This window comes from Pristiophorus japonicus, chromosome 1 (assembly GCF_044704955.1).
Source record: "Pristiophorus japonicus isolate sPriJap1 chromosome 1, sPriJap1.hap1, whole genome shotgun sequence".
Classification (NCBI taxonomy): Eukaryota; Metazoa; Chordata; class Chondrichthyes; family Pristiophoridae; genus Pristiophorus; species Pristiophorus japonicus.
Window position 1 is genome coordinate 527,267,323 of NC_091977.1, and position 18,524 is coordinate 527,285,846.

At 47.4% G+C, this 18,524-nt stretch overlaps 1 protein-coding gene across 5 annotated transcripts in view; it reads right to left on the bottom strand.

Annotated features, from left to right (window-relative positions):
• The window catches only part of LOC139277834 (cadherin-7-like), a 509,491-nt gene that overhangs the window by 401,471 nt on the left and 89,496 nt on the right, over positions 1 to 18,524 (bottom strand). The gene's annotated exons all lie outside the window — the stretch shown is intronic.

The following is an 18,524-nucleotide window of genomic DNA, read 5'->3' on the forward strand; positions in this document are numbered from 1 at the left end:
GCGTTTCATTGTGGGGAAATTGGAAACCGCGATATTTAAATGCTTTTGTGGGGGCTGTACTGGCACTGGACCACGCACTCCACCATCATCGTCGGAGGCAACTGAGGCACAGAGAAAGAGTGCAAAATGTGGCCACGGGTAGGAAGGCCAACAGGGCTGTCAACAGGAGGCCTTACCCTCCCAGGGTATTCTGGCAGCAGTTCTCCGACATCAATTTCACTGAGGAACAGTGTGTTCGAAGGCTGCACTTCAGCAAGGACGTGGTCTCAGAGCTCTGCCATCTCCTGTAACCAGACCTCGAGCCTCAGACCAGGCTCTCTCAGTAGCAGTCAATGTGACCATCGCGCTCAATTTCGACACCTGATGATCCTTCCAGTGTGTAACAGGCGATATCTCCAACATCTCCCAGGTTGCCGTCCATTGCTCCATTCGCCAGGTCACAGATGCTCAGTAGAAAAGGAGAAGGAACCACACTTCGTTCCCCATGACCAGAGAGAAGCAGCTGGAGTGTGCATGTGGCTTTGCCAGGCTAGCGGGCCGCCTCATGGTGCAGGGCGCCACCGACTGCAACCATGTCACTTTGCGGGCACGGTACAACAATCCCGAGGTATTCCGTAACCGCAAAGGCTACCACTCACTGAATGTGCAGTTGGTGTGCGACCATGCACGCTGAATCCTCACTGTGAATGCCCGCTATCCTGGCAGAAGCCACAATGCCTTCATCCTGTGCCAGCTCTTTCCAGCCACCACATCCAGCTCGCGGCTGGCTGCTCGGAGACAAGGGCTATACGCTTTCCACCTGGCTCATGACTCCCCTCCACAAATACATGGCAGATGCAGTATAATGTACATAAATGTGAGGTTATCCACTTTGGTGGCAAAAACAGGAAGGCAGAATATTATCTGAATGGTGGCAGATTCGGAAAAGGGGAGGTGCACCGAGACCTGGGTCTCATGGTACATCAGTCATTGAAAGTTGGCATGCAGGTACAGCAGGCGGTGAAGAAGGCGAATAGCATATTGGCCTTCATAGCGAGAGGATTTGAGTATAGGAGCAGGAAGGTCTTACTGCACTTGTACTGGGCCTTGGTGAGGCCACACCTTGAATATTGTGTACAGTTTTGGACTCCGAATCTGAGGAAGGACATTCTTGCTATTGAGGGAGTGCAGCGAAGGTTCACCAGACTGATTCCCAGGATGGCAGGACTGACATATGAAGAAAGATTGGATCGACTAGGCTTATATTTACTGGCATTTAGAAGAATGAGAGGAGATCTCATAAAAACATAAAATTCTGACGGGATTAGACAGGTTAGATGCAGGAAGAATGTTCCCGATGTTGGGGAAGTCCAGAACCAGGGATCACAGTCTAAGGATAAGGGGTAAGCCATTGAGGACCGAGATGAGGAGAAACTTCTTCACTCAGAGAGTTGTTAACATGTGGAATTCTCTAGTGCAGAAAGTTGTTGAGGCCAGTTCGAAAAGGGAGTTAGATGTGGCCCTTACGGCTAAAGGGATCAAGGGGTATGGAGAGAAAGCAGGAGAGGGGTACTGAGGGAATGATCAGCCATGATCTTATTGAATGGTGGTGCAGGCTTGAAGGGCCGAATGGCCTACTCCTGCAACTATTTTCTTTGTTTCTAAGTTTCTATGCAACCCCAACACTCATTCCCAGCACTCATATAATGAGATCCATGCTGCCGCCAGGAACATCATTCAGCAGACCAGCGGAGCAACAGTTCCACTGCCTTGCCGCTCGGGACGAGTCCCCCAGTACTCGGCTGAGCAGGTGTCCCTATTTGTTGGCGTCTGCGGCAGGCTGCACAACTTGGCCATCATGAGGGTGCAGCCATTGCCACCAGGCACAGCTCCATCACCTCAGGAGGAGGCGGAGGAGGAGGAGGAACAGGAGCAACGGAGGAGGCAGCCACTCAATCGGCCGGTCCATGACCACCTCATCAGACTTCGGTCCCAATGAATTCCAGGCCACTTCCCGATTCCTCAGCATGTCCCCATCGTTGCATCAATTTTCATGCCATACCACACTCCAAAACTGAAATGAGAGACAGCACCGAATATGCAACATTACAGTAATAAATTTATCAAAAAACATTAACCACATAAATACAACAACAATATTAACTAATCACCCTTGTGCAAACCGTGATTGTCGCTTTTCCTAATCTACTGCTCCTGCGTAGTCATCATCATCATAGGCAGTCCCTCGAAATCGAGGAAGACTTGCTTCCACTCCAAAAGGTGACTGTACAGTTCAATGCGGGAATTACAGTCTCTGTCACAGGTGGGACAGACAGTGGTTGAAGGAAGGGGTGGGTGGGGAGTCTGGTTTGCCACACGCTCCTTCCGTTGTCTGCGCTTATTTTCTGCATGCTCTCGGCGACGAGACACGAGGTGCTCAGCGCCCTCCCGGATGCTCTTCCCCACTTAGGGCGGTTCTTGGCCAGAGACTCCCAGGTGTCGGTGGGGATGTTGCATTTTATCAAGGAGGCTTTGAAGGTGTCCTTGAAACATTTCCTCTGTCCACCTAGGGCTCGCTTGCCGTGTAGGAGTTGGGAGTAGAGCGCTTGCTTTGGGAGTCTTGTGTCGGGCATGCGAACAATGTGGCCCGCCCAGCGGAGCTGGTCGAGTGTGGTCAGTGCTTCGATGCTTGGGGTGTTGGCCTGATCGAGGACACTGACTTTGGAGCTACAGTACGCAGATGACGCTTGCGTCTGCACACATTCCGAGGTGAACTCCAAGTCATCGTCACATTTTCACCGAGGCGTACGAAAGCATAGGCCTCACACTAAACATCCGGAAGACAAAAGTCCTCCACCATAAGAATATAAGAATTAGGAACAGGCCATCTAGCCCCTCGAGCCTGCTCCACCATTCAACAAGATCATGGCTGATCTGGCCGTGGACTCAGCTCCACTTACCCGCCCGCTCCCCATAACCCTGAATTCCCTTTTTGGTTAAAAATCTATCTATCTGTGATTTGAATACATTCAATGAGCTAGCCTCAACTGCTTCCTTGGGCAGAGAATTCCACTGATTCGCAACCCTCTGGGAGAAGAAATTCCTTCTCAACTCGGTTTTAAATTGGCTCCCCCATATTTTGAGGCTGTGCCCCCTAGTTCTAGTCTCCCCGACCAGTGGAAACAACCTCTCTGCCTCTATCTTTTTTTGGAAAGAGGTGACATGATAGGTCCAAGTCAGCATAGATTTGTGAAAGGGAAATCATGCTTGACAAATCTTCTGGAATTTTTTGAGGATGTTTCCAGTCGAGTGGACAAGGGAGAACCAGTTGATGTGGTATATTTGGACTTTCAGAAGGCTTTCGACAAGGTCCCACACAAGAGATTAATGTGCAAAGTTAAAGCACATGGGATTGGGGGTAGTGTGCTGACATGGATTGAGAACTGGTTGTCAGACAGGAAGCAAAGAGTAGGAGTAAATGGGTACTTTTCAGAATGGCAGGCAGTGACTAGTGGGGTACCGCAAGGTTCTGTGATGGGGCCTCAGCTGTTTACACTGTACATTAATGATTTAGATGAGGGGATTAAATGTAGTATCTCCAAATTTGCGGATGACACTAAGTTGGGTGGCAGTGTGAGCTGCGAGGAGGATGCTATGAGGCTGCAGAGCGACTTGGATAGGTTAGGTGAGTGGGGAAATGCATGGCAGATGAATAATGTGGATAAATGTGAGGTTATCCACTTTGGTGGTAAAAACAGAGAGACAGACTATTATCTGAATGGTGACAGATTAGGATAAAAGGGAGGTGCAACGAGACCTGGGTGTCATGGTACATCAGTCATTGAAGGTTGGCATGCAGGTACAGCAGGCGGTTAAGAAAGCAAATGGCATGTTGGCCTTCATAGCGAGGGGCAGGGAGGTATTGCTACAGTTGTACAGGGCCTTGGTAAGGCCACACCTGGAGTATTGTGTACAGTTTTGGTCTCCTAACTTGAGGAAGGACATTCTTGCTATTGAGGGAGTGCAGTGAAGGTTCACCAGGCTGATTCCCGGGATGGCGGGACTGACCTATCAAGAAAGACTGGATCAACTGGGCTTGTATTCACTGGAGTTCAGAAGAATGAGAGGGGACCTCACTGAAACGTTTAAAATTCTGACGGGTTTAGACAGGTTAGATGCAGGAAGAATGTTCCCAATGTTGGGGAAGTCCAGAACCAGGGGTCACTGTCTAAGGATAAGGGGTAAGCCATTTAGGACCGAGATGAGGAGAAACTTCTTCACCCAGAGAGTGGTGAACCTGTGGAATTCTCTACCACAGAAAGTTGTTGAGGCCAATTCACTAAATATATTCAAAAAGGAGTTAGATGAAGTCCTAGGGGGGGTCAAGGGGTATGGCGAGAAAGCAGGAATGGAGTACAGAAGTTGCATGTTCAGCCATGAACTCATTGAATGGCGGTGCAGGCTAGAAGGGCCGAATGGCCTACTCCTGCACCTATTTTCTATGTTTCTACCTTGTCTATCCCTTTCATTATTTTAAATATTTCTATCATATCACCCCTCATCCTTCTGAACTCCAACAAGTAAAGACCCAGTCTACTCAATCAATCATCATAATGTAACCCCCTCATCTCTGGAATCAGCCTCGTGAATCATCTCTGTACCCCCTCCAACGCTAGTATATCCTTCCTTAAGTAAGGTCACCAAAACTGCACGCAGTACTCCAGGTGCGGCCTCACCAATACCTTGTACAGTTGCAACAGGACCTCCCTGCTTTTGTACTCCATCCCTCTCGCAATGAAGACCAACATTTCATTTGCCTTCCTGATTACTTGCTGCACCTGCAAACTAACTTTTTGGGATTCATGCACAAGGACTCCTCGTAGGACTGCTCCTGGGCACGGCCAAGGATGCCATCAGCCGGTCCAGGCAGCGGGCGGTCGAGGGGGTCGTTCAACCTGACTGCCTGCCTCTCTTCCACTCTTACATCCGGTCCAGGGTGTCCTTGGAGATGGAGCACGCGGTGTCCACCGGTACGCTCGCGGCCTTCCGCGAGAGGTGGGCACCGGAGGGACTGGAGTGCATCATCACGCCCGGCAACCAAATTTTAATTTGATTTTACGTTTTAAAGTTTAATTTGTTTTAATTGCCGGTGCTTTTAGTGTCCCCCTCCCCTTTTATAGGGGGCACTGGAAAAAATTTTATTTTAGCGCCCCAAAAAAAAAAGCAAAAAAAGAAAAAAAAAAGGGGCCTTGTAAATGTCTGCTGTGTCATCCAGGGCGGGTGGCACGGTTTAATATCTTTTTATGTTCACAGATAAACTCAAAAAGAGTTTCATGCACAAGGACCCCCAGGTCCCTCTGCACTGCTGCATGTTGTAATTTCTCCCCATTCAAATAATACTCCCTTTTACTGTTTTTTTTTCCCAAGGTGGATGACCTCACATTTTCCGACATTGTATTCCATCTGCCAAACCTTTGCCCATTCGCTTAACCGCTCTAAATCTCTTTGCAATTTCTCTGTGTCCTCTACACAACCCGCTTTTCCACTAATCTTTGTGTCATCTGCAAATTTTGTTACACTACACTCTGTCCCCTCTTCCAGGTCATCTCTGTATATTGTAAACAGTTGTGGTCCCAGCACCAATCCCTGTGGCACACCACTAACCACTGATTTCCAATTCGAAAAGGACCTATTTATCCCGACTCTCTGCTTTTTGTTAGCCAGCCAATTCTCGATCCATGCTAATACATTTCCTCTGACTCCGCATACCTTTATCTTCTGCAGTAACATTTTATGTGGCACCTTATCGAATGCCTTTTGGAAATCTAAATATACCACATCCATCGGTACACCTCTATCCACCATGCTCGTTATATCCTCAAAGAATTCCAGTAAATTAGTTAAACATGAATTTTCCCTTCATGAATCCATGTTGCGTCTGCTTGATTGCACTATTCCTATCTAGATGTCCCGCAATTTCTTCCTTAATGATAGCTTCAAGCATTTTCCCCACTACAGATGTTAAACTAACTGGCCTATAGTTACCTGCCTTTTGTCTGCCCCCTTTTTTAAACAGAGGCGTTACATTAGCAGCTTTCCAATCCGCTGGTACCTCCCCAGAGTCCAGAGAATTTTGGTAGATTATAACGAATGCATCTGCTATAACTTCCATCATCTCTTTTAATACCCTGGGATGCATTTCATCAGGACCAGGGGACTTGTCTACCTTGAGTCCTATAAGCCTGTCCAGCACTACCCCCCCCTAGTGATCGTGATTATCTCAAGGTCCTCCCTTCCCATATTCCCGTGACCAGCAATTTTTGGCATGGTTTTTGTGTCTTCCACCGAGAAGACCGAAGCAAAATAATTGTTTAAGGTCTCAGCCATTTCCACATTTCCCATTATTAAATTCCCCCTTCTCATCTTCTAAGGGACCAACATTTACTTTAGTCACTCTTTTCCGTTTTATATATCGGTAAAAGCTTTTACTATCTGTTTTTATGTTTTGCGCAAGATAACTTTCGTAATCTATCTTTCCTTTCTTTATTGCTTTCTTAGTCATTCTTTGCTGTCGTTTAAAATTTTGACCCCGCTACACAGCACTGCCCCCCAGTCATCAAAATTCACGGTGCGGCCTTGGATAACATGGACCACTTTCCATACCTCGGGAGCCTATTATCAGCAAGGGCAGACATCGACGACACGGTCCAACACCGCCTCCAGTGCGTCAGCGCAGCCTTCGGATGCCTGAGGAAGAGAATGTCCCTCAAATCTGGCAGCAAACTTATGGTCTACAGGGCTGTAGTGATACCCGCCCTCCTGTATGGCTCAGAGACGTGGACTATATGCAGTAAACACCTCAAATCGCTGGAGAAATACCACCAACAATGCCTCCACAAGACCCTGCTCCACCTAGTGGACTACTGTTGTAATGCAACTGCTGATATAAATACAATAAAAGCGTCATGTGACTAGGTCACCTGACAAGTTCCTGTAAAGCTATCGTGTGTGCCATGTGTGTGTGTGTGTGATGTTGCTTCCGCCAGTGCTGCAATGGAAACTGCCAGATTGCCCATGACACGCGTCACGAGAACTGGATCTAGACGATCTCTCGGGTAGTCCACCATCCTCTGCAGAATGGAAATGATGGGCTCCATGATGTGCACAGAGCTCTGTGCAATGTTGGAGGCGGACTCCTCTACACTCCTTCCCACTGCCAAGAGGCTCTCGGGCACCCTTGCCATTGCACCTATCATCTCGGAGTGCATGACCATCAGCCTTCTTGTGAACACCTCTCCATTGAGGTCCTCATCTGAGTCCTGTGCAGCAGAACTTGTGAGTGAACTCTTCCTCCGGGGAGCTGGCTCCCGAGCTACCCTTTCCCCTTGGCCTTGCTGCACCCGCTCGACCCCGATGCATCACCCAGTGCAGACCCCTCTGCTAAACTAACCTCTTAGGATGGCATTGTGCTAATCTCTGACCTGGTGCCTGCGGGCGAGAGATGCAGTGACATGGTGCTTTGTTCCTCCTCCTCTTCTCCTTCCTCACTCTCAGTGGGGGCTTAGGGACAGGCTGATCATCAGTTTGCTGATTATCTGAAAGCATAAAGGCACAAGGCCCGCGTTCAGGTGAGGGCAGGGAGGCAGGAATGGAGCAAGGAATGCAGACGTTATGAGGAGCTGGAAAGCGATAAAGGCTTGTGGTGTGAGGGGGAAGTGGGATGAGGAAACGAGAGGGGTTAAAGATACCGTTGTTGCCCCCAACGGGGTCGACGTCGCCGACTGCCACGGCACCCACCACCTGCTGCCCAATGAGTCACAGCGCTTGCTCCTCAAGGTCTGAGAGTTGCTGGAGACGCGCATCACCCCCTGCTGCTCCCTCCATTTGTGGCCCACCTTGGCCTGCAAAAGAAACAAACGTGTGTGAGTCAGAGTCCAGCTATGTGTCTGACAGATATATGCCTGGTTGAATAGCTGTGATTGTAGGCATGGAGCAAGATGTGGATGTGAGTTTGTGTAGGTGCAGATGGTTGGTGGGTGAGTGGTGCTTTGCACAGTGTGCACAGACTGTGGTTCAGATACTGGTACGTAGGACTTAATTGCCCTTGAGAAGGTGGTGGTGAGCCGCCTTCTTGAACCACTGTCGTCCATGTGGTGAAGGTGCTCCCACAGTGCTCACTTTGTCGTAGCGTTTTGGTACAACTGAGTGGCTTGCGAGGCCATTTCAGAGGGGCAGTTAAGAGTCAACCCCATTGCTGTGGGTCTGGAGTCACATATAGGCCCAGACCGGGTAAGAACAGCAGATTTCCTTCCCTAAATTACATTAGTGAACCAGATGGAGTTTTTATTACAATCCAGTATTTTCACAGCTTTTTAATTAACTGAATTTAAATTCCCCAGCTGCCGCAGTGGGATTTGAACTTGTGTCTCTTGATCATTAGTCCAGGCCTCTGGATTACTGGTCCAGTGACATAACCGCTGTGCTGTCGTACCCACTCACTAAACACCAGGACTCAAAGAGGAGCAGAAAGTTAAATAAATGTAAGGATCTCTGCATGTATATGTACAGCCAAGTAAACTATAGAAATGGTCAAATAGTTTCCACATCTTAATTAGTGTATTTTTGATTTATCTTTACATAACAAAAGCAGAACACAAACAGCAAATAATGGTGAGATGCAAGCAACCAAGATATGAGAATATCAGAATAATGATCACAACAGTAGGGAGAAGAATAACCAGACTGAGCTTCTCTCCACTGAATAACATCAGATCGTTAAATTACGGCATCCGTATTAAACCTTCTGCGAGGGCTGACTGAGTACCTGTGAGGAAGAACCTGAGGGAGTTGGAAGACAGAGAATCTTGCTGTGACTGATACAGCTGGAAGTAAATTGGCTGAGCTTGTGAAGTAGAGAGGGGCACGAGGGGCTCAGTGAGCCCCAGGGGGGTTAAAATGTACATGTTCTTCAAAAAGAATATATGAAATGGAACTCGGATACTGCAAGTCAGAAGTGTTTTCATTGATCTGTTTCTGTTAAAACTTCTGCATGCCTTTTTGCTTGTTGCGAATGAAGTGATAAAAAGCGCCGATTTTCACCTCCGTCCCATCGCCCGTCTCCAATCCTACTGAAGCCCTCATCCATGCCATTGTTACCTCGCGACTTGACTATTCCAGCGCACTCCTGGCCGGCCTCCCACCTTCTACCCTACGTAAACTAAAGGTGATCCAAAACTCGGCTGCCCCGTGTCCTAACTCGCACCAAGTCCCGTTCACCCATCATCCCTGTGCTCACTGACCTACATTGGCTCCCGGTTAAGCAACGCCTCGATTTCAAAATTCTCATCCTTGTTTACAAATCCCTCCATTGCTTCGCCTGTCCCTATCTCTGTCATCTCCTTCAGCCCCACAACCCCCCGAGATGTCTGCGCTCCTCAAATTATGTCCTCTTGTGTATCCCTGATTATAATCACTCAACCATTGGTGGCCGTGCCTTCAGCTGCCTTGGTTCTGGAACTCCCTGCCGAAACCTCTCCGCCTCTCTATCTCTCTTTCCTCCTTTAAGCTCCTTAAAACCTACCTCTTTGACCAAGCTTTTAGGCATCTGCCATAATTTCTTCTCATGTGGTTTAGTGTCAAATGTATTTGTTTTGTCTTATAACACTCCTGTGAAGCGTCTTGGGACGTTTTAAATCAACATATCAAAATCAGATTATCTGGTCATTATCACATTGCTGTTTGTGGGAGCTTGCTGTGCGCATGTTGGCTGCCGCGTTTCCTACATTACAACAGTGACTACACTTCAATAGTACTTCAATGGCTGCAAAACATGTCTAGAGGTTGTGAAAGACGCTGTATAAATGCAAGTCTTTTTCTTTCTTTTCCTTTGTCAACTCATTCTGCTTTCAATTATTAAAAAAAATTTCAGTTGGACTATCTAATTTATCATTAATTCCATGAGTGTCACTTGTTACTGCATCATGCTTTATCTGCATATTACTCCATCTTATCAAATCTCCTGAACATGAAAACGAACTCTAGTTCTTAGGGTAAATTTAATTGCCTGGATTTGGAGCTCATTTCGGAGGCAAGCCTTTTGCTTTTTAAAAATCCGAGCTTCCATGTTCTAGTACCTGCGTTCTTTAGATAAACATCGGTTGTGCCTTCATAAAGTATCCTTGAGCATTTTCCCCACCAACCTTGTTAGATTAGACTGGCCTATAATTCTTTGAATCATGCCTCAATTTTCTATTACCAGAGAGAAAAAATGTAATACAGTACAATACAAAAGTGAAAATAGCCTGCAATAATCCTCTAGCCTCTAGGCAGAGTACAGCAGAACAGAGATAAGAACATAAGAAATAGGAGCAGGAGTAGGCCATATGGTCCCTCGAGCCTGCTCCGCCATTTAATAAGATCATGGCTGATCCGATCATTGACTTAGGTCCACTTCCCTGCCCGCTCCCCATAACTCCTTATCCCCTTATCAGTTAAGAAACTGTCTATCCCTGTCTTAAATTTATTCAATGACCCAGCTTTCACAGCTCTCTGAGGCAGCAAATTCCACAGAATTACAACCCTCCTCATTTCAGTTTTAAATGGGCGGCCCCTTATTCTAAGATCATGCCCCCTAGTTCGAGTCTCCCCCATCAATGAAAACATCCTCTCTGCATCCACCTTATCGAGCTCCCTCATAATCTTATATGTTTCGATATGATCACCTCTCATTCTTCCGAATTCCAATGAGTAGAGGCCCAACCTACTCAACCTTTCCTCAAAGGTCAACCCCCTCATCTCCGGAATAAGGGGAAGATAAGGGGAAAATGGCGACAGTTCTGATCACAGAGTCGTAGTCATACAATCACACAACACAGAAGGAGGCTGTCCATCCCATCGTGCTTGTGCCGGCTCTTTAAAAAAGCTGTCCAACGAGTCCCACCTCCCGCCCTGGTCTTTCCCCATAGCATTTGCAAATTTCTCCTTTCCAAGTATATATCCAATTTATTTTGGAAAGTTACTATTTAATCTGCTTCCACCATCCTTTCTGGCATTGCATTCCAGATCGTAACAACTCGCTGCGTAAAATAGATTCTCCTCATTTACCCCCTGGATATTTTTGGCAATTATATTAAATCTCTATCCTCTAGTTATCGACCTCCCTGCCAACAGGAACAGTTTCTCCTTATTTCTCTATCAAAACCCCATATAACCGATAAGGGAATAAGGGGTTATGGCGAGCAGACAGGGAAGTGGAGCGGAGTCCATGATCGGATCAGACATTAAATGGCAGAGTCGGCTTGAGCGACCGTATGGCCGACTCCTGCTCCTATTTCTTATGTTCTAATGTTCTTATCATTTTGAACACATCTATTAAATCTCGCCTTAATCTCTTCTGATCTAAGCAGAACAATCTCAGCTTCTTCAGTCTCCCCACTGTGATGAAAGGCCACCAACCTGAAACATTAGCTCTGTTTCTCTCTGCATGTGACCCACTTTGCGTATGTTCCAGCATTGTTTGTTTTTAGTACGGAGACAAGTGTTGATAGATTCTGTTCTTCAGACAGAGTGCAGTGAATAAACATGCGTCATGGATATTAGGAATGAAACATCTGACTTTTAGTCCTGTTACAGATGCTCTTGCTAATTCTTGTTTTATTGGGACTAAGCCATAAATCATCGGCAAATATGAAGCTTTGTACGTGTTTATTTACAAGTGGATCGGATTTATACAGGGAGATTTGTACATACCACAACTATAACATAAGAACATAAGAACATAAGAAATAGGAGCAGGAGTAAGCCATACGGCCCCTCGAGCCTGCTCCGCCATTTAATACGATCATGGCTGATCTGATCATGGGCTCAGGTCCACTTCCCTGCCCGCTCCCCATAACCCCTTAGTCAATTATCGGCTAAGAAATTGTCTATCTCTGTCTTAAATTTATTCAATGTCCCGGCTTCCACAGCTCTCTGAGGCAGCAAATTTCACAGATTTACAACCCTCTGAGAGCAGAAATTCTTCCTCATCTCAGTTTTAAAAAGGCGGCCTCTTATTCTAAGATTGTGCCCCCTAGTTCTAGTCTCCCCCATCAGTGGAAACATCCTCTCTGCATCCATGTTGTCGAGCCCCCTCATAATCTTATCCGTTTCGATAAAAGTGAGCTGTGGAGGTTGGGTCATTGAATATATTTAAGGCGGAGATGGTCAGATTTTTTGAGCGATAAGGGAGTATAGGGTTATGGGGAGCAGGCAGGGAAATGGAGCTGAGTCCATGATCAGATCAGCCGCGATCTTATTGAATGGCGGAGCAGGCTCGAGGGGCCAATTGGCCGACTCCTGCTCCTATTTCTTATGTTCTTATGTTCTTATGAGCCTGACCACAACATAAGAACATAAGAAATAAGAGTTGGAGTAAGCCAATTGGCACTTCGAGCCTGCTCCACCTTTCAACAAGATCAAGGCTGATTTAACTATTATAACATCAAATATATTTGACTCCCAAGGATTATTTTATCATGACTCTGGTTGTAAAGCATTTTAAGTGTGTGTTCACAGAGGGACTAGCATCAGCATTAAACAGCAGAGAAGAACGTGAAAAGCTATGTTCATTCCCAGCCCATTGCAATTGTGGATGGGAGCATGATATAATTAGGGCCCCAACTCTAACTCAGATCGAGTTACACTACTGTTGCCCCTTTAGAAAAAGGATTGTGCCCTCTGCTGCATCTGGGTTTGCTGGACCTGAATTCCCAATGGGGCGTACGTTGGCGTCAAACCCGTGTAGCACGCGACTGAATTGCCTAGAAACTTCTGTGCAACCTGTAAAGACATGGTTTAGCCCATGATCTTCAGAGGCAGACTGGAGGGGACAAACAGGTCAGAGAGGAACTGTGCCCTCGTCCTTTCACTTCACATTCATGTGACTTTATCCGAAGCCTCAGCAATGCTTTGATTTCACTTGCACGCAACATGGGCACTCAAGGGCCAACCGGACCCGAAGGGCAGGAGGGCAAGACATCAAGCCGCAGACGAAGAATGCAGTGCTTCAGTCATTCAGAACTCCAAGGGGGAGAAATTGGGCTTATCTGCATCTCGCGTTAGCGTGCCTGGGGGTGGGAGGGCTAAAGTGGCACTCCCCTATAGTTCAAGAATCTGCCTATCTCAGTCTTGAATGTATTCAATGTTTCAAGCTTCCACAGCCTTGTGGGATAGAGAATTCTAAAGATACACAACCCTCTGAAAGAAATTCCTCCTCGTCTCTGTCTTAAATGAGCAACTCTTTATTCTGAAACTATGCCCCCTAGTTCTAGATTAACCCACAGGGGAAACATCCTCTCAGCATCTACCCTGTCAAACCCCCTCAGAATCTTACATGTTTCAATAAGATCGCCTCTCATTCTTCTAAACTCCAATGAGTACAGGCCCAACTTGCTCAACCTTTCCTCATAAGACAACCCCTTCATCTCCGGAATTAACCCAGCGAACCTTCTCTAAACTGCCTCCAATGCAAGTATATCCCTCCTTGAATAAGGACACCAAAACTGTACGCAGTATTCCAGATGTGGTCTCACCAACGCCCCTTACAGTTGTACGCCCTGCGCAGTTGTTCCTCATGTACGCTGATGATACGCAGCTCTACCTCACCACCAGCTCTCGACTCCTTCACTATTTCTAAGTTGTCAGACTGCTTGTCTGACATCCAGTACTGGATGAGCAGAAATTGCCTCCAACTAAACCATCATCAACATAGGCAGTCCCTCAAAATCGAGGCAGACTTGCTTCCACTCCAAAAGTGTGTTCTCAGGTGACTGAACAGTCCAATACGGGAATTACAGTCTCTCTCACAGGTGGGACAGACAGTGGTTGGAGGAAAGGGTGGGTGGGAAGTCTGGTTTGCCGCACGCTCCTTCCGCTGCCTGCATTTGATTTCTGCATGCTCTCAGTGACGAGACTCAAGGTGCTCAGCGCCCTCCCGGATGCTCTTCCTCCACTCTGGGTGGTCTTTGGCCAGAGACTCCCAGGTGTCGGTGGGGATGTTGCACTTTATCTGAGCATTGCCTATGGTCCCCGTCACAAACTGCGTTCCCTAGCCACCGACTTCACTACTTTCACTGACCGCTCTCTGAGGCTGAGCCAGACTGCATGCAACCCTGGTGTCATATTTGACCCTGAGATGAGGTGCCATATAATTGCACATCTTTGTTGCCGTTGCTGTGGTGAATGTCACACAAAATGTAACAAGAGAACAAAGGCAAATAGTGCAATAATAACTGAAGTCATCTAAGAGTATGTTTATAATGTAAATGGGATTTACTGTAGTGTAAAGACTGCTTTACAACAGATTTGGCAAGTTCAAAATTCTGTTTCATGTTAAACATTTTCCATTTATAAAACCATTTCCAGTCACGCCACTATAAAATGTCAGGCTTAAGATCACTGCTGTAAGATCAAATTGCACAAGATTAAATCAATTGTTTAAAACATAATTTTGCCTACAGCTATTTCAAATAAAATTACTTTACCCTTCCTTCAAACCACTGCATCGAGATGGTATTCATGGTTGCAAGTAATTGTGCTACGATCTTTAGTTTTGAACAAATCATTTATATTTTCTCCCAGTTCTTTCTTTAGATCTGTCATGTTGTACCCCGCCCCCACACACCACCGCTCCCCGGCCCCCTCATCTCAATCAAGTGGGGAGATGAACAAGCTGCCGACACACTTTAGCTAATCTGTAATCACCCTCGAGGAGTTGGTTAAATGTCATTCAGTGACTCAGCCAGCTCTTACTGCCTCTCCCTTTGACAGAAAGACTGAAAACAGGAACCCACTGCCCCGGGAGTCACTGCTGTAACCCAGCAGTGTGATGTCCCACCCATTGTGGCTGACTGGGGATGAATAAGGTGGCGTCCACGGCGCCCTTGGCCACAGGACACGACCGATCGTCCGGTAGCGGGTCATCCTCATCCCAAATCCAGGGAGGGAAACTTGCGCACTGGAGGCAGTGTTGGACCTTGTTGTCGATGTCTACCCTTGCTGATAATAGGCTCCTGAGGTGTGGGAAATGGTCTACGTTGTCCAGGGCCGCGCTGTGGATCTTGATGACTGGGGGGGGGGGGACAGTGCTGTGTGGTGGGGTCATGTTGGTGGAGGACCTTTGCCTTACTGATGTTTAGTGTAAGGCCCATGCTTTGGTAAGTATTTACGACACAGAATCAGATCATTCGACCCAAACAGTGTTTAAGCTCCACTCGAGCCTCATCCCATCTTTATTCATCTAACCTCATCAGCATACCCTTTCTCCCTCATGTGCTTATCTAGCCTCCCCTTAGATGCATCTATGCTATTCAGCCCAACTACTCCATGTTTTCAAGTAGAAATCCAATTCCAGTTACGACTGAATCTGCTTCTACCGCTCTTTCAGGCAGCGTGTTCCAGATCACAACAACTCGCTGTGTAAAACAAGTTCTCCTCAACCCCTCCCCGCCGCCCCCCGCTCCCCCCCCCTCTCCCCCAACCCCCTGCCGCTGGCTTTCTTGATGTTGTTTTTGTTGTTAAGGCAATTGTTAAACTGAACTGCTGTTCCCAAGTCACCTCAGCCCCGCTTAAACCAGCCTCCAATGGGCAGGCACAGCGGGAAGTACAAACAATCAAACAGAGCCTAAAACGAGTCACAGAAGGCTCACTTCAAACCCGCCTGTCCCGAGTACTGCTCAGCTACCGCACGAGACCCCACTCGCTCAAAGGGCAGCCCCCGGCTGAGCTACTCATGAAAAGGACACTTAAAACCAGACTCTCGCTGGTTCACCCCAACCTGCATGATCAGGTAGAGAGCAGGCGGCAGCAACAAAATGTAAATGATGGTCGCACCACTGTGTCACGGGAGATTGATCTGAATGACCCTGTGTATGTGCTAAACTATGGACATGGTCCCAAGTGGATCACGGGCACGGTGATAGCTAAAGAAGGGAGTAGGATGTTTGTCGTCAAATGAGACCATGGACAAATTTGCAGAAAGCACCTGGACCAAACGACACTGTGGTTCATTGACTGCCCTGAACAACCCACAGCAGACACTACCTTTTTTGAGCCCACAACACATACCCAAAAGATCAACGACACCATCCCAGACCAGGAAATTGAACCCATCACGCCCAACAGCCCAGCAAGGCCAGGCTCACCCAGCAGCCCTGCAGGGCCAACAACACACTAGTCCAGCGAGGGCACAGCCAACACACCAGAACAGACATTTGTGCCAAGGCGGTCCACCAGGGAAAGAAAGGCTCCCGACTGCCTCACCTTGTAAATAGTTTCCACTTTGACTTTGGGCGGGGGGAGTGATGTTGTGTATCTGTAAAGCATGCACTACCATGTTCCACCACCAGGGAGCGCATCCCCTGAAGTCCCAAGCGATCCCAGCATCCCTTGTAAGCACTGTATATAAGCCGGCCCCTAAGGCCTGTTCCTCACTCTGGAGTGTCTTAAGAAAGACTGAGGTCACTGTTACTTTAACCTCCCTGTGTGCAGTCTCATCTGTGTTAGGAACACAATACCTATGATGATGATGACTTTGTAATACCTCATAAAAAAAGAAAAAATGCAGGATTATGGGAAAAGGGCAGGGGGGGAATGGACGTAATTGGATAGTTCTTTCAGAGTGTCGGCACAGGCACGATGGTCTGAATGGCTTCCTTCTGTGCTGTATGAATCTATGATTCTAACTTGCATTTGTATCGTGCCTTTAATGTCGTAATAATTCCCACGGCGCTAGAATGAATGTGTTAGGTCGAGTCCATTAATAGGTGGATTGCCCACACTCGACAGAAGAGATGAGCTTGATGATTCCTGGTCATTGTGACGTATTGTGCTGTCCCGTTGGGAGTTGGGAGATCAGGGACACAATTGGCGCAGAGGGAACGTTGACTTGGGAGAGGAGATTCTGAGCTGCACAATTGTACAACCATGTTTTTAATGAGTTGAAGTGTTTGCAGTTATTGTGTCAGCCGTATCTCAGTAGGTAGCACTCCCATCTCTAAGTCAGAATGTTGTGGGTTCAAGTCCCACTCCAGGGATTTGAGCACACAAATCCAGGCTGTCACTCCAGTGCAGTGCTGAGGGAGTGCAGCACCATCAGAGGTACCGTCTTCTGATTGAGACATTAAACCGAGACCCCGTCTGCCCTCTCAGGTGGACATAAAAGATCCTATGGCCACTATTTCAAAGAAGCACAGGAGTGTTATCCCCGGTGTCCTGGCCAATATTTATCCCTCAATCAACATCACTAAAAAACAGATTACTCGTTATCACGTTGCTGTTCATGGGAGCTTGCTGTGCGCATATTAGCTGTCGCGTTTCCTACATTACAACAGTAAATACAATTCAAAAAGTACTTGATTGGCTGTAAAGCACTTTGGAACGTCAGGTGGTCGTGAAAGGGGCTACATAAATGCAAGACATGCTTTTATTTCCCGCATGATGCTCATTAAGGCGCCATATTCAATACGAGAATATTTGGACACACGCACTTAGCGCCATTCACAGTATTCATGTCAAGCTTTCTCTTTTTTCTTTTTTATGCCACGGGAGAAAATGCAGGTCCATGATCGCAGGAGCTCTTCAGTAGCTTTTGGAAGGATGCTTTTGTGAGCTTTTATGGTACCTTTGTAGACAGAAGAAAGAATTTGCATTTCATCACATCTTATCGCACCCTCCCAGAGAGCTTTAGAACCAACTGGTTACGTTTTTAAAGTCCAGACCCTTTTGTTATTGAGACAAAGAAACAGCACAGTCAAAAAATGGTGCATCGCAAGGGCACAATGGGGGAGAGATTCGGTTGGATCGCGCCCCGCGTGAGGGGCCCTAAAGAGGTTGCAGCCACGAGCGCCGGCATGCGTGCCGCTCGGCAAATTCTGCATGCCGGTACCGACGGCGCTGAGGAGCATCGCGCCGGTGTGCAACGCCCCCGGTATCGACGCGGCGGTAACGTTCAGTTTGCGCTGCACCCGTAGCGCCCCCTAGTGACCCCACCAGAGAAAGCTGGCGTGCAGAGCTGTCCCGGGGCACTCAGGGAAGGAATGACTGCCTGAGGTAAGTTGTGATCGATAATTTTATTTTTCTGCGATTTCACTTTATTTGGGATGAGCAATGCATAGGAAATGTTTTTTTGTGTTTTTTGTTCCGATTCTTTTTTTTTTTGCAGGGAGGCCTCTCTTAGGGCGTTACGAAACCGGCTCTTTCGCGTGGCATATTCTGTTGCTCACCCGGCCTAGCGCCCTAAGAGAGGTGTGGAACGCCTCCCTTAACGCTCCGCTCCACTCTCAGGGCCCAACCACTGAATTTTGTGACTTCCATCGCTAACCATTTTCCGGCGCTAAATTTAGTGACCGCCCGACATTAGTGCCTTAAAAACCCTCCAACCGAATTTCCAGCCCATGTGGGTAGAGTAGAACATTAAGTGGATTGTACATACTCTATGGACGAGATGAGCTTATGAGCTCAATGTCTCAATGTTGAAATCCATGTATGCGTATATCTCCTGCTACTCA